Source organism: Panthera tigris, chromosome A3, assembly GCF_018350195.1.
Source record: "Panthera tigris isolate Pti1 chromosome A3, P.tigris_Pti1_mat1.1, whole genome shotgun sequence".
NCBI lineage: Eukaryota > Metazoa > Chordata > Mammalia > Carnivora > Felidae > Panthera > Panthera tigris.
In genome coordinates, this window is record NC_056662.1 from 43,399,679 (window position 1) to 43,414,704 (window position 15,026).

The 15,026-nt window shown below is 41.1% G+C and overlaps 1 protein-coding gene across 1 annotated transcript in view; it reads left to right on the plus strand.

The window, feature by feature from the left end:
- Positions 1-15,026, plus strand: part of DTD1 (D-aminoacyl-tRNA deacylase 1) — a 201,742-nt gene that overhangs the window by 47,651 nt on the left and 139,065 nt on the right. The window lies entirely within an intron of this gene.

A 15,026-nucleotide genomic window follows, 5' to 3' on the forward strand; every position in this document is an offset into this window, starting at 1 on the left:
TACTATTAATGACAGATTGGATTGCCTCAAAAGTATGTAGTTTTATTCAAGAGAGAGATATTTTGGGAGAACCCGTCAGATTTAAGAAGCAGAAAATGTAGGCCTTCCACCCAGATGTGAACTGTGAATAAAATACCAGGTAGGCTCAGCCAAATTTTCTTTTAGGCGTCTTTCATGTCTGTCTTAATAGAACTTAATGAAATGAAACAGGAGGAGGAATCACGAAAGGTTAAGAATAATAGACCTGAAAAACTTGTTCATTTCTCCTCTTGGATCCCTTCCTTGGCTCTGGTGTTGAGTGAGGTGAGAAGTACATCCAGGAATTCATTCCAAGCCTATTTTAGTACCCAGGATAGATCTGGATAAATCATGCATGACATTAGGCCAATCAAGGGAAGAAGAAGGAAAGGAATCAGGTCAGAGCCCAGCTTACTTTACGAAGCTACGGGAAATGGAATTGTCTAAAGAAAATAAATACATAAATTCAGGACTCTTGGACCTTTTGCAGCCCTCAGCCAGAGCCTAAGGCACGTGGCCAGTTGTATTTTCCTGTAAGTCCTGGAAAAATGTGACCCACTTAAACACCAGCTTCTAGGGGCTTTGGAGATGTGGTCTTAGTACCTAGAAGCGAAGTCTCTGTGTTACTGTCAGAGGGTGTTTCCTGGATTTTGTTTTTAATGCTAAATAACATCCTTGGGAAAATTCTTTCTGGCTTGTCGATTAACAGTGGAATACAAAGGAACCACAGAATTCTTAACATTTACACTGCGTTGGGATCCCATTCCTGGCTGAAATAGTGTTTGGTGGTAATGTGTCTTTCACTTTTTATTTTATGATTCCTGGAGAAAAGGCCTGTGGCCTCCAGCCTGAAAGATAGCAGTAACCACAACCAGGAGCTGGTTTGGGGCTTTCGTAGATTTCTTGTCCACGGTATTTGAAGTACTATATATGGTTTTTTTTTTTTTAATTTTTAAAAATGTTTATTTATTTTTGAGAGAGAGAGAGAGAGAGAACGAATGCACAAGCGGGGGAGGGGTAGAGAGAGAGGGAAACAGAATCTGAAGCAAGCTCCAGGCTCCGAGCTGTCAGCACAGAGCCCTATGTGGGGTTCAAACCAATGAACCATGAGATCAGGACCTGAGCTGAAGTCAGTCGCTTAACTGACTGAGCTACCCAGGTGGCCCTGAGATATTATATATGTTAAGACTATAAAAATGAAATATCAGTATTTCAGTATTCAGTGGAGTGGACATAACTTGTCTCAGTCATTGGTTTAGGATTGTGGTGTAGATGGGAATTCTGAGGGTTTTTTTCTGCATCCTTTCTAGGAAATCAGAGTATTTAGCATTTGAAGTGATGCTGTCTGGGGCCTCAGATTGCTGCTGCTGGTCTTGGAGATGTCAGTCTAATGAGCACCAAGTCACATTTGTCCCCAGGCCCTGAGAGACCAAGGCAGAAGTGAACCCTCATTGGAAAATGATGAGAGCAGGACAGCCATGCCAGATCTTTGCTGTGAACTGTGCTTTTGTGGCTACAGGGCTTATGTGCTGGCAGCTGGCATTGGTCTGGCAGTTTTTCTTGTAAGAGGCTAACGAGCCCACTGTAGAAGGAAAATGTCTTTATGGACTTGAACCCTGTGCTTGTGCTGTAGGTGAACACTGGTCAGCCTGTGGTGTGGAGGGCAGGACTGCTTCCAGGTACACTGTCTACTGTTCACCCCACCTGCCTCTATTAAATGCTGGGAGAATACACACAGCACAGAGTATAGATTTTCCCTCCTTTTAAAATTTTCTCTCCTGAAGTCTCTTGAGGAGTTTGAAGGAACGAAAAGAAGAGTAGCCCAAAGCAGGACTGGGAGTTGGGTGCTTGGGAATTCTGGCTTGACTGCTGCTAGGTGACCTTGGCCATATCACAGAACCCCTCATATTTGGTGTCTTTGTATTTCAGGTTAGAGGGTTGGGCCAAGTGATCCTTGGGGCCCTTTCTGTTTCCAGAAATCTGTGATTCTGTAATGTTGGTAGTTGGCCATTTATAAGACCTCCTTCCTCATCTGCCCTCATTGACTCTCTCTGTTGATGTATTTTTCCTTAGGCCTTTATTCGCCACAAGAAACCTACAACCCCAAATGGTTTTGCAGTCTCCACTGGAGACCATTAGAAACTGTGCAGGCATTGGTCTCTGTGTACTTGATGGAAATCAGATACCAGCAGAGGAGGGCGCCCCTACTCTGATCACATGTTAATGAGCCTCATAGGCTGATTGCGTTTTGGGTTCTTCAGCCTTGACCTGAGAGAACCACTTACATTTGGCTTTAACTTCAGCTCAGCAGAACAAAGTAAAAACATGACAGTGGAGAAAAAGAATTCCAGCTTTCTCTGCTCCTCTAATCAACCAACCTGAAAGTCTCAAAGGCCAAGTATTGCACAAATAACAAATGCAGATAACATTTGCATTCTGAGTATGTATTTCAAAATGTACATCTTCCAAAATGTATTGGCGTTTCTATTTGGTTTGAGTAGGAGGCTGATGTCTATACTTAATCCGTACCTATATATGTAGAAATTGGGCCAGTTACCTCTTTTCTTTTTCCTTTTCACAAATATTTGTTGCCTACTCTTCATGTGCCAGATTCTGGCTTAGTCATAGGTACAAGAAAGAGAAATAAGGCATGGTTTCTTTCCTCAAGGAGCCTGTCCTTTTTTTTTTTTTTTTTTTTTTTTTAAAGTTTATCTTGAGAGAGAGTGAGCGAGCACAAGAGGGGGAGGAACAGAGAGAAAGGGAGAGAATATCAAGCAGGCTCACACTGTCAGCGCAGAGCTCAACACGGGGCTCGAACTCATGAATTGTGAGATCATGTCCTGAGCCGAAATCAAGAGTTGGATGCTTAACCAACTGAGCCACCCAGACACCCCAAGGACCTGTCCTTTAATGAGACGGAAATCCATAGGGACAGTTCTGAGAGGACATTGTTTGTTGTGGGAGTGAGTGGAATACACAGAATCTTGGGTTGGAGAATGTTCATTAGAACAGGTGTCCATGAGCAGATATCAAGCCTCCGAGTTGAGTCTTGAAGGGCGAAGAAGAGTCAGCTTGGTCTGAAAGATTGGGCAGGAGCTGGCACCTTCCTGGAAGAGCATGATCAAAGAGAGGGAGGCTTGAATCTACCCAGTGGGATAATGAGCTATTGAGTCTTGTGGCGAGAGGCTGCATGTGGGAAGGAGGGTGATGATGGAGAGGCAGGCAGATGGGATGAAAAGATGACAGTGCTATTCAGGGTCTTGGTAAGGAGTTTGGGGCTTGGTCCTTTGACAGTGCGCTGTCACCATGGGTAGTTGAGCAGGATGGGAAGGTTACATTTGCTCTTTAGCTGTGACCCTTTTGGATTGGACTGGGCAAGACAGTAGAGGTGGGGACCTGAGAGGTGAGCACCACACTGGGTTAGGCTAGACAGGATCAGAATGTGATTCAGATGGGCAGCGGGGACAGTGGACCAGAAAGGAGGGGACTGATTATTGTGGAGGATGGGTGGCTTGGGTTTGTGGTGGAAGCAACTAGGGGATGCTGGCATCATCAACCTAGAGGGGACCCACATCAGGAGCAGTATCTTTTTTTCTTTGTTTTAAGTAGGCTCCATGCAGGGCTTGAACTCACAACCCTGAGATTCAGACCTGAGCTGAGATCAAGAGTCCATCGCTTAACCAACTGAGCCACCCAGGTACTCCAGAAGTAGTATTTTTAAAAGGTCTTCTCAAGGGGTGCCTGGGTGGCTCAGTTGGTTGAGCGTCTGACTCTTGATTTCGGCTCAGGTCATGACCCCAGGGTCATGGGATTGAGCCCTGCATCGGGCTCTGAGCATGGAACCTGCTTAAAATTCTCTCTCTCCCTCTGCCCCCTCCCCAAATTGTGTATTCATTTTTTCTCTCTCTCTCAAATAAAATAAAAAAAATAAAAGGTCTCCTCTGTTCCTTAAATTACTGTGGCCCCCTATCCTTGCCATCCTTCTTCATAGTGAAGCCTGCCCTCCCTCCCTTGTACTCCCACCCCCCCTACTCTGATCACCTTACTTCATTCAGACTGCAGTCTGTCCCTGCCCCTTGTTCCTGCTCTGTATCCAGGGCCCCTGCCCTCTCTACTTCTTACTTCTTTTGCAAGGCTTAACACCTTCTAAAGTATTATAACTGTGTCTGTGGGTTATTTATTTTGAAAAACTTACTGTCTGTTTCCCCTGCTAGAATGTAAGTTCCTCAGGGGCAGGGATCTTAGATCAATTAAAGGAAGGCAATAGGCAGTTGAGAATTGAATATGTGATATTTAGTGTGTAAGAGTATAATAATGTTACAAAGTAGGTATTACAAATTAATAGCAGATGGAAGGGTTTCTCAGTAAGAAGTAATTGGGAAACCAGTTGGCAATTATGGAAAATTAATCATTTTAGATCTGTACTTTATACTATACCTTAAAATGAATTCCAGTGGAATTAAAGAGATTAATTAAAAAAAATCTCACAGAGCATCCTGGCCTTCCTAGATATCAGAATGTATTACAACACTACAGTAATGAAAACAGATGATGCTGGCAGAGCAGAAGAGAAACTATTAGCAGACTAGATGAGAGACCTGAAAGAATGATTTAGGGGAAGTTTAGTATATAATAAAGACAGCATTTCAGATCATTGGGCAGGAGGTGGATTTTCAACAAAGGTATTACAACTGGCTAGTTAGTTTTAAAAATTGAATGCAATAGAGGTATATGGACTTACGTGAGAAAACATAATGGCTGTATTATTGTATGAAATAAGCATTTCTCCAAAGAATACTTGTGATTCCAGTTATATAAAAGCAAACACTGTTGGTACACAGTCCATTTATTTGCATCCCACTTTCATGGATCCTTTGTTATCTGTCTTAAACTTCTCAGGATTGGGCCCCTTGAGAGTGGCCTCACTGCATCTTTTGGCCCTCTCTGCAATGCTGAGCAGATGCACTCCTGGCCAGTGTGAGAACTCATGGATCCTGGTATAAGGGTGAGCCTGGGCAGCCTGTCCCACCCAGAGACAGGTCAATGTTATTTTGGGGAAAGTGGTCCAAACATTAGGACTTTGCAGAGCTCCTCGGGATTCTAACATGCAGCTAATGCTAAGAACCACTGTTCTAGTTGGATCTTGTAAAAATTCCTTCTTTTGGGGTATAACACAAGATGTAGGCCAGGAATGCTGCTCTAAAGGATTAGGGCAAAGGGCTCAGATTCTTCTCGTTATATAAGGATGGAGGTGTATCTGCTATATTTTTAACCAGTCCACTTATTTATTTATTTATTATTTTTTTTAGCTTTTTTTTTTTTTAAATATATGAAATTTATTGTCAAATTGGTTTCCATACAACACCCAGTGCTCATCCCAAAAGATGCCCTCTTCAATACCCATCACCCACCCTCCCCACCCTCCCACCCCCCATCAGCCCTCAGTTCTCATTTTTTAAGAGTCTCTTGTGCTTTGGCTCTCTCCCACTCTAACCTCTCTCTCTCTCTTTTTTTCCTTCCCCTCCCCCCCCCCCCCCCCCCCCATGGGTTCCTGTTAAGTTTCTCAGGATCCACATAAGAGTGAAAACATATGGTATCTGTCTTTCTCTGTATGCCAGCCCACTTATTAAAGAGTGCAGAATGTCTTCCAGGGTTGTCTGTCCAGAGGATGGGAGGTGGGCCTTTAGCCACTGGTTCCTGTCCCCATTGGCTATCCAAGGTCAGCAGGATTTCATGGCTTCTGAGAAGGCCCTGAGGCAAAAAGACCCTCAGTGCTTGCTTGAGGAGTCTGACTGTCAGCTGAGCTGAAGCTGGCATGGAACTGTCTGCAGCAGCTGGGGCTGAGTTCAGAGGTGGGTCAAGGGGATGGTACTCAAAAGGGTCTGCATTTAAGTTTTTGTGTATTCTTATGCACCCTGTCCTTAGAATTTAAGTGCACTTCTAGGCAGTATGTGGGATTGTCAATAAATATTACCTGGAACATAATAGTTGTAAGAGTAAAATATTCTTTAAAGAAGTGAGAGAAAAGTCCCATTTCTGTTTTATATGTTTAGTCTGGAAGAGTAGCTCCTGGGAAGATTAGAAGCCAGTCAGGTCCTTAGCAATGCTTTTCCTTTCTGGTTCTGGTTTGGCTTCTTTTGGGAACTGGCAAGCTGAACCTGGATGGGCCCATCAAGATTTTTGGACCAAGTCGGGTAGCCTGGAGGACTTAGCAGGTGGTGAGGGGTGAGGGGCAGGAGCAAGCACCCTTTCAGGGACTTATGAAGTGACCCTTCTGGTTCCTGTTTGTGAAGTGTGTCCCTGGGCAGAGTGTCAGGGATGGCCCTGCCAGGTTCAGTGTTTCCAGCCCACCTGGCACTTGGGTCTTACTTCTGAAAGGACACTCCCACCTTTAGTGTGGCATGCCTCAGATATGAGGGACAAGATGGCGCTGGGGATCAGGGAGGGAGATGCTCAGGAGCAGCTGGCTGATTTGCCTTAGAAGCCTAAGTATTTTTTTTTTTAACTTTTATTTATTTGAGTAATCTCTACACCCAACGTGGGACTTGATCTCATGACCCCCGACGTCAAGAGTCACGTGCTCTTCCAACTGAGCCAGCCAGGTGCCTCAGAAATCTAATTTTTGCCAGTGGGGCTGAGACTTTCTGAAGCAAAAAGGGTTCATTTGGCTGTGGATGTAGCTTTTAATGAGTGTGTTGTGGCTGAACATTGTGTTACCTAATATTAAGAACAGTGGCCAGATTCCATAAATTATCATTGTTTGAACTTAAATATTAATCTAAAGTATATATACAAATATATGAAAGTAGTAGTTGAGTATGAGTTTTTCTGTATGAAATAAAAATATTCTTAAAGTGGCTTATAAAACTGAATAATTTTACTCATCAGAGGTTTATAATTAATGTGAGAGGCACATCAGTTGAACAAATAGCTTGCTTGTTTGAAAGACATGAATTCATAAACTTATTTTTAAAAAATTTTTTAATGTTTATTTATTTTGAGAGAGAGTACAAGTAGGGGAGGGGCAGAGACAGAGAGGGAGACAGAGGATCTGAAGCAGGCTCCAGGCTCAGAGCTGTCATCATTGAGCCTGATGTGGGGCTCAAACTCACAAACTGTGAGATCGTGACCTGAGCTGAAGTCAGACGCTTAACTGACTGAGCCACCCAGGTTCTCCAAATTTGTAAACTTCTAATCTGCCCTCTCACTTTGTGTAGTAGCTCTGGTGTTCTTTCTATATTTTTATTTTGTGTTTATTTATTTAAATTTTATTTTTTATTTTTTAAAATTTATATCCAAATTAGTTAGCATATAGTGAAACACAGATTTCAGGAGTAGATTCCTTAATGCCCCTTACCCATTTAGCCCATCCCCCCTCCCACAACGCTCCAGCAACCCTCAGTTTATTCTCCATATTTATGAGTCTCTTCTGTTTTGTCCCCCTCCCTGTTTTTACATTATTTTTGTTTCCCTTCCCTTATGTTCATCTGTTTTGTCTTAAAGTCCTCATATGAGTGAAGTCATATGATTTTTGTCTTTCTCTGATTGACTAATTTCACTTAGCATAATACCCTCCAGTTCCATCCACGTAGTTGCAAATGGCAAGATTTCATTCTTTTTGATTGCCAAGTAATAAGTAATACTCCATTGTGTGTGTGTGTGTGTGTGTGTGTGTGTGTGTGTGTGTGTGTGTGTGTATAGCACATCTTCTTTATCCATTCATCCGTTGATGGACATTTGGGCTCTTTACATACTTTGGCTATTGTTGATAGTGCTGCTATAAACATGGGGGTGCATGTGTCCCTTCGAAACAGCACACCTGTACCGTGTGGATAAATGCCTAGTAGTGTGATTGCTGGGTTGTAGGGTAGTTCTGTTTTTAGTTTTTTGAGGAACCTCCATACTGTTTTCCAGAGTGGCTGCACCAGCTTGCATCCCCACCAACAATGTAAAAGAGATCCTCTTTCTCCGCATCCTTGCCAACATCTGTTGTTGCCTGAGTTGTTAATGTTAGCCATTCTGACAAGTGTAAGGTGGTATCTCATTGTGGTTTTGATTTGTAGTTCCCTGATGATGAATGATGTTGAGCATTTTTTCATGTGTCGGTTGGCCATCTGGATGACTTCTTTGGAGAAGTGTCTATTCATGTCTTTTGCCCATTTCTTCACTGGATTATTTGCTTTTTGGGTATTGAGTTTGGTAAGTTCTTTATAGATTTTGGATATTAACCCTTTATCTGATATGTCATTTGCAAATATCTTCTCCCATTCTGTCGGTTGCCTTGTAGTTCTGTTGATTGTTTCCTTTGCTGTGCAGAAGCTTTTTATTTTGATGAGGTCCCGGTAGTTCATTTTTGCTTTGGTTTCCCTGGTCTCCAGAGACGTGTTGAGTACGAAGTTGCTGAGGGCAAGATCAAAGAGGTTTCTGCCTGCTTTCTCCTCGAGGATTTTGATGGCTTCCTGTCTTACATTTAGGGTTTTCATGCATTTGAGTTTATTTTTGTGTCTAGTGTAAGAAAGTGGTCCAGGTTCATTCTTTTGCATGTTGCTGTCCAGTTTTCCCAGCCCCACTTGCTGAAGAGACTGTCTTTATTTCATTGGATATTCTTTCCTGCTTTGTCAAAGATTAGTTGGCCATATGTTTGTGGGTCCATTTCTGGGTTCTCTGTTCTGTTCCATGGATCTAAGTGTCTTTTTGTGTCAGTACCATACTATCTTGATGATTATAGTTTTGTAATACATCTTGAAGTCCGGGATTGTAATACCTCCAGCTTTAGTTTTCTTTTTCAAGATTGCTTTGGCCATTGGGTGGGGGTGGGGGGTCTGGTTCCATACAAATTTTAGAATTGTTTGATCTATCTCTGTGAATAATGCTAATGTTATTTTTAGAGATTGCATTGAATATGTAGATTGCTTTGGGTAGTATCAACATTGTAACAATATTTGTTCTTCCTATCCAGGAGCATGGAATCTTTTTCCTTTTTTGTGTGTGTCTTCTTCAATTTCTTTCATAAACTTTCTACAGTTTTCAGTGTATAAATTTTTCATCTCTTTGGGTAAGTTATTCCTAGGTATTTTGGTGCAATTGTAAATGGGATCGATTCCTTGATTTCTCTTTCTGTTGCTTCATTATTGATGTGTAGGAATGCAACTGATTTCTGTGCATTGATTTTATATTCTGCAACATTGCTGAATTCATGGATCAGTTCTGGCAGTTTTTTGGTGGAATCTTTTGGGTTTTCCATATAGAATATCATGTCATGTGTGAAGAGTGGAAGTTTGATATCCTCCTGGCCAGTTTGGATGCCTTATATTTCTTTGTGTTATCTGATTATTGAGGCTAGGACTTCCAATACTGTGTTGAATAATAGTGGCAAGAGTGGACATCCCTGTCATGTTCCTGATCTTTGGGGAGAAAGCTCTCTGTTTTTCCCCATTGAGGATGATATTAGCGGTGGGTCTTTTGTATATGGCTTTAATGACCTTGAGGTATGATCCTTTCTTGAGGGTTTTTATCAAGAAAGGGTGAAAAACAAAAATATTTTCTCTGCATCTATTGAGAAGATCATGTGGATCTTGTCCTTTCTTTTATTAATGTGATATATCACCTTGATTGATTTGCAGATATTGAACCAGCCCTGCATCCCAGGTATAAATCTCACTTGGCCGTGGTGAATAATTCTTTTTTGTTTTTAATTTTTATTTATTTTTTTAAATGTTTATTTCTGAGAGAGAGAGAAAGAGAGAGAGAGAGAGACCCGAGTGTGAGCAGCAGAGGAGCAGTGAGAGAAGGAGACACCGAATCCGAAGCAGGCTCCAGGCCCTGAGCTGTCAGCACAGAGTCTGATGAGAGGCTTGAACTCACAAGCTGTGAGGTCATGACTTGACCGCAAGGTGGACACTCAGCTGACTGAGCCACCCAGGTGCCCCAGTGAATAATTCTTTTAATATATTGTTGGATCTGGTTGGCTAGTATCTTGTTGAGGATTTTTGCATCAATATTCATTGGGGAAATTGGTCTGTAGTTCTTTTTATTTATATTTTATTTTGTTTTATTTTATTTTATTTATTTTATTTATTCTATTCTATTCTATTCTATTCTATTTTATTTTTTATTTTTGTAGTTCTCCTTTTTAGTGGGGTCTTTGGTTTTGGGATCAAGGTAATGCTGGCCTCATAGAATGAGTTTGGAAGTTTTCCTTCCATTTCTATTTTTGGGAACAGCTTCAAAAGAATAGGTGTTAGCTCTTTAAATGTTTGGTAGAATTCGCCTGGAAAGCCATCCAGCCCTGGACCCTTGTTTGTTGGGAGATTTTTTGTTACTGATTCAATTTTTTTACTGGTTATAGGTCTGTTCAAATTTTCTATTTCGTCCTGTTTTAGTTTTGGTAGTTCATATGTTTCTAGGAATTTGTCCATTTCTTCTAGATTGCCCAATTTATTGGCATATAATTGCTCATAATTTTCCTTATTATTGTGTGTATTTCAGTGGTGTTGGTTGTGATCTCTCCTCTTTCGTTTGTGATTTCATTTATTTGGGTCCTTTCCTTTTTCTTTTTGATCAAACTGGCTAGGAGGTTATCAGTTTTGTTAATTCTTTCAAAGAACCAACTCCTGGTTTCATTGATCTGTTCTATTGTTTTTTGTTTTTTGTCTTTTTGATATCCTTGATTTCTGCCCCATTCTGTATTATTTTCCTTCTGCTAGTGGGCTTTATTTGCTGTTCTTTTTCTAGCTCTTTTAGGTGTAAAGTTAGGTTATGTATTTGAGACCTTGCTTCCTTCTTTAGGAAGGCCTGGATGGCTATACACTTCCCACTTACTACTGCCTTTGCTGCATTCCATAGATTTTGAACTGTTGTGTTTTCACTTTCATTGGCTTCCATGTACTTTTAATTTCCTCTTTAATTTTTTGGTTAACCCATTCATTTTTTAGTAGGATGTTCTTTAATCTCCCAAGTATTCATGGTCTTTCCAAATTTTTTTCTTGTGATTGATTTCGAGTTTCATAGCATTGTGATCTGAAAATATGCAAGGTATGATCTCAGTCTTTTTTGTTCTTGTTGAGGGTTGATTTGTGACCCAGTATGTGATCTCTTCTAGAGAATGTTCCATGTGCACTTGAGAAGAAAGCGTATTCTGCTGCTTTAGGATGAAATGTTCTGAATATATATGTTAGGTCCATCCAGTCCAGTGTGTCATTCAAAGCCATTGCTTCCTTGTTGATTTCCTGTTTAGATGATCTGTCCATTGCTGTAAGTGCGGTGTTGAAGTCCCCTACTATTATGGTATTATTATCAATGAGTTTCTTTATGCTTGTGATTAATTGATGTATATATTTGGTTGCTTTATGGGGGGGGGACATAAATATTTACAATGGTTAGATCTTGGTGGATAAACACCTTAATTATGATATAATGCCCTTCTTCATCTCTTGTTACAGTCTTTATTTTAAAGTCTAGATTGTCTGATATCAGTGTTGGTATTCTGGCTTTCTTTTAATGACTATTAGCATGTTAGATGCCTCTCCATCCCCTTACTTTCAAACTGCAGGTGTCTTTAGGTCTAAAGTGAGTCTCTTGTAAGCAGCATATAGAAACTCATTGATAATAATACCATAATAGTAGGGGACTGATACCCTATGTCTTTTGATTGGAGCATTTAGTCAGTTTAGTGCTATTGTGTTACCTGTAGAGTTGGTGTTTCTGGTGATGTTCTCTGGTTCTCTGTAGTCTTTGTTGCTTTTGGTCTTTTTGTTTTGTTTTGTCTTTTCTCCATTCAGAGAGTCCCCCTTAAAATTTTTTGCAGGGCTGGTTTAGTGGTCACAAACTCCTTTAGGTTTCGTTTGTCTGGGAAACTCTTTATCTCTCCTTCTGTTTTGAATGACAGCCTTATGGGATAAAGAATTCTTTGCTGCATGTTTTTCCAATTCAGCACATTGAGTATATCTTGTTACTCCTTCCTGGCCTGCCAAATTTCTGTGGATAGATCTGCTGCAAACCTGATCTATCTTTCCTTATAGTTTAAGGACTCTTTTTTCCCCTTGCTGCTTTCATCATTCTTTTCTTATCTATTTTGTGAATTGACTATGATATGCCTTGTTGATGGTCAGTTTTTGTTGAGTCTAATGGGAGCTCTCTGTGCTTCTTGGATTTTGATATCTATGTCTTTCCTCAGATTAGGAAAGTTTTGGTATAATTTGCTCACATAAACATTCTGCCCCTTTTTCTCTCTCCATCTTCTGGGACTCCCATGATTCATATATTATTTCTTTTTAGTAAGTCACTGAGTTCTCTAAGTCTTGTATTGTGATCTTTTGACTGTTTCCCTGTTCCCTTTTTTCTGCTTCATTATTCTCTATAATTTTACCTTCTGTATCACTGATTAACTGTTTTGCTACATCCATCCTTGCTGTAGTGCAGTCTTCATTTGAGATTGCGTCTTGGTTATAGCATTTTTAATTTCGGCCTGACTAGATGTTATTACTTTTATCTCCACAGAAAGGGATGTGTCTTCTATGCTTTTTTAACCCCAGCTAGTGTTCTTACTATTGTGGTTCTAAATTCTGGTTCAGACATCTTGCTTATATCTGTGTTGATTAAGTCCCTGGCTGTCTTTACTTACTGTTCTTTCTTTTGGGGTGAATTCCTTCATTTTGTCATTTTGGAGAAAGAAAAAGAACTAATTAGTAAAATAAAAAATAAAAATTAAAAAATTTAAAACAACACAAAAAAATCATATAAAGGAAGCTAGATCCTAGGTGTGTTTTGGTCTGCTTGTTGGAGGAAGCTTGATAGAATAGAGAAAAAAGGGAAAGAAAAGAAAAAGAAAAAAAGGTAGGAGATTTTTTAAAAATTAAAAAAGTGAATACAAAAAACAATACAGTGAAATTAATAAGGTAAAATAGAATGACAAAAAATTTATAAAAAATATAGTAGGAAAAATTAAAGAAAAATCTTCTTTTATAAAAATGGAAGATGAACGTAAATTTTTTCCTTCTGTATTCAAGAGTAAGAAAAGAAAAAGGAAAGAAAATTGAATAGATGGACCGGTGAACAGAATGAAATATGAATGAAATTACATCCAGTTTCCAATAGAAGTCAAACTATGAAGCACTTTATAGTCTGTAAACTAAGCAGGTGGAGAGACTGTGGTGGTCCTCTAGAGCTTGGTTGGTGCAAGTGGCTGGGGCTTGGTGTAACAGCTCCATTCTCCACTAGATGGCTCTGCTTACCTTACTGGTGTAGATCGTTGTGGTGCCTGTATGCATGTACGTGCATGCGTGGGAGAAGTGAAAATGGTGTCACCCAGTTTCCCAGTCTCTAGCATCAGAACTCTGTGCGGTCACAGATTGGCAGTCAAGCACCCCTCCTGTGTCTTTGGCTTCCATCCACTCCCTGCTCTTACACTGTCCCTGACCAAGCCGTCAGCCTGCCAGGTGGCACTTCCCTACTGAATTTTATTTCAGATGTGGCTGTGTTTCCAAACCCCTCACTTCCCAGGGCTCTATGGCTTGGACCCACTTAGACCCTTCGGGGAGGGTCTTGCCAAGCAATGGCCAGGTGCTGGCCCACCCCAGGAATGCTTGCTTGACTGCACAGCTGCAGGTGCCCAGAGACTGCAGCTGGGTGCCAGCCCACCCCACAAAAAGTTTGCATGATCATGTAGCAACAACATTTCAGGGATTATGGTAGATTTACTAACACACATCTGGTGCTGGGCTTCACTGCCTCCTGAAGTCCTTGTTTCAACACCAGCAGACATGGCCGTTCTTTGGGGTCTGCTGGGACCTTTGCCTGTGGGGAGGCCCCTTGGCCTGTACCAAATGTCCTCTCAGCAGGGGACTGCCTCTTCCTATGTGGGCCAAGGACTCCTCGGACCTTGCTGTCTGTCCCTGGGGATTTGCCCTTCCCACCAGAGCTCCTCCAAGTATTGAGCTGTGGAGTTTCAGACTCTGTGCTCCTCTGTTTATAGAGTCCTAATGGTATTGAAACCCTCTCCTTATTTCCTTTCTCCTTTTTCCTTTCGCTCTTTCTTGTTCAGTCCCTTATGGGTGTTTCCACTCTTTCTCTTTCTCTCCAGCTGCTTTCAGGGGGAGTACTTTTTCTTCTGTTCCCCCCACCCCCCCCTGCATCTCTGTCCTCTTTCCACAAGCAAAAACAGCTTTCTACCCTCCGTGGCTTCTCTCTCCCATTTCACCTCTAGGCGCCGCGTGCCTCCTGAGTTCTGTAGCTCAAATTATGCAGATTGTGTTAATCCTCAGAGCAATTTTCTAGGTGTGCAAAATGGTTTGGTGCTGATCTAGCTGCATTTCAGGGACGAGAGAAGTAGAAAACTTCCATGCTGCTCCGCCATCTTGGTCTCTCCTCCCTATTTTTTTTTTTTTTTTAAAGCTTATTTATTTTGGAAGAGAGATAGTGTGTGGGGGAGGGGCAGAGAGAGAGGGAGACAGAATCCATGGCAGGCTCCATGCTGTCAGCATAGAGCCTGATGTGGGACTCGAACTCATGAGCTTAATTGACTGAACCACCCAGGTACTCCTTTTTTCAAATGAAATACTGTGAAATGGTTTCTTTTTTGAAACGTGTAACTCTAAAGGTATACTTGTGCCTTTCAAAAATGAAATTGTTATACATGAAGGAGGATTGTGATGAATACCAGACTATGATTGTTAATAAAAACAGATTTGAGAACTGATAAGTTCCACATCCAACCACATGACCCACACAAGCACTGTGAGAGGGGAGCAGCTCACTTTTCACTTTAAGTGACTGGTTCAAGGTCATGAGACATGGCCATTAGGTAGGAGAGCTGGGTTCTGACATAAGGGTCTTTTTAAATTTTATTTTATTTTTATTTTATTTTTTAAATGTTTATTTTTGAGAGAGAAAGAAAGAGAGAGAGGCAAAGAGGGAGCGAGATAGAGAATCCCAAGTAGGTCCTGCGCTGTTAGCACTGACCCTATTGTAGGCTTGAACTCATGAAATGTGAGCTCATGCTGTGAGCCAAA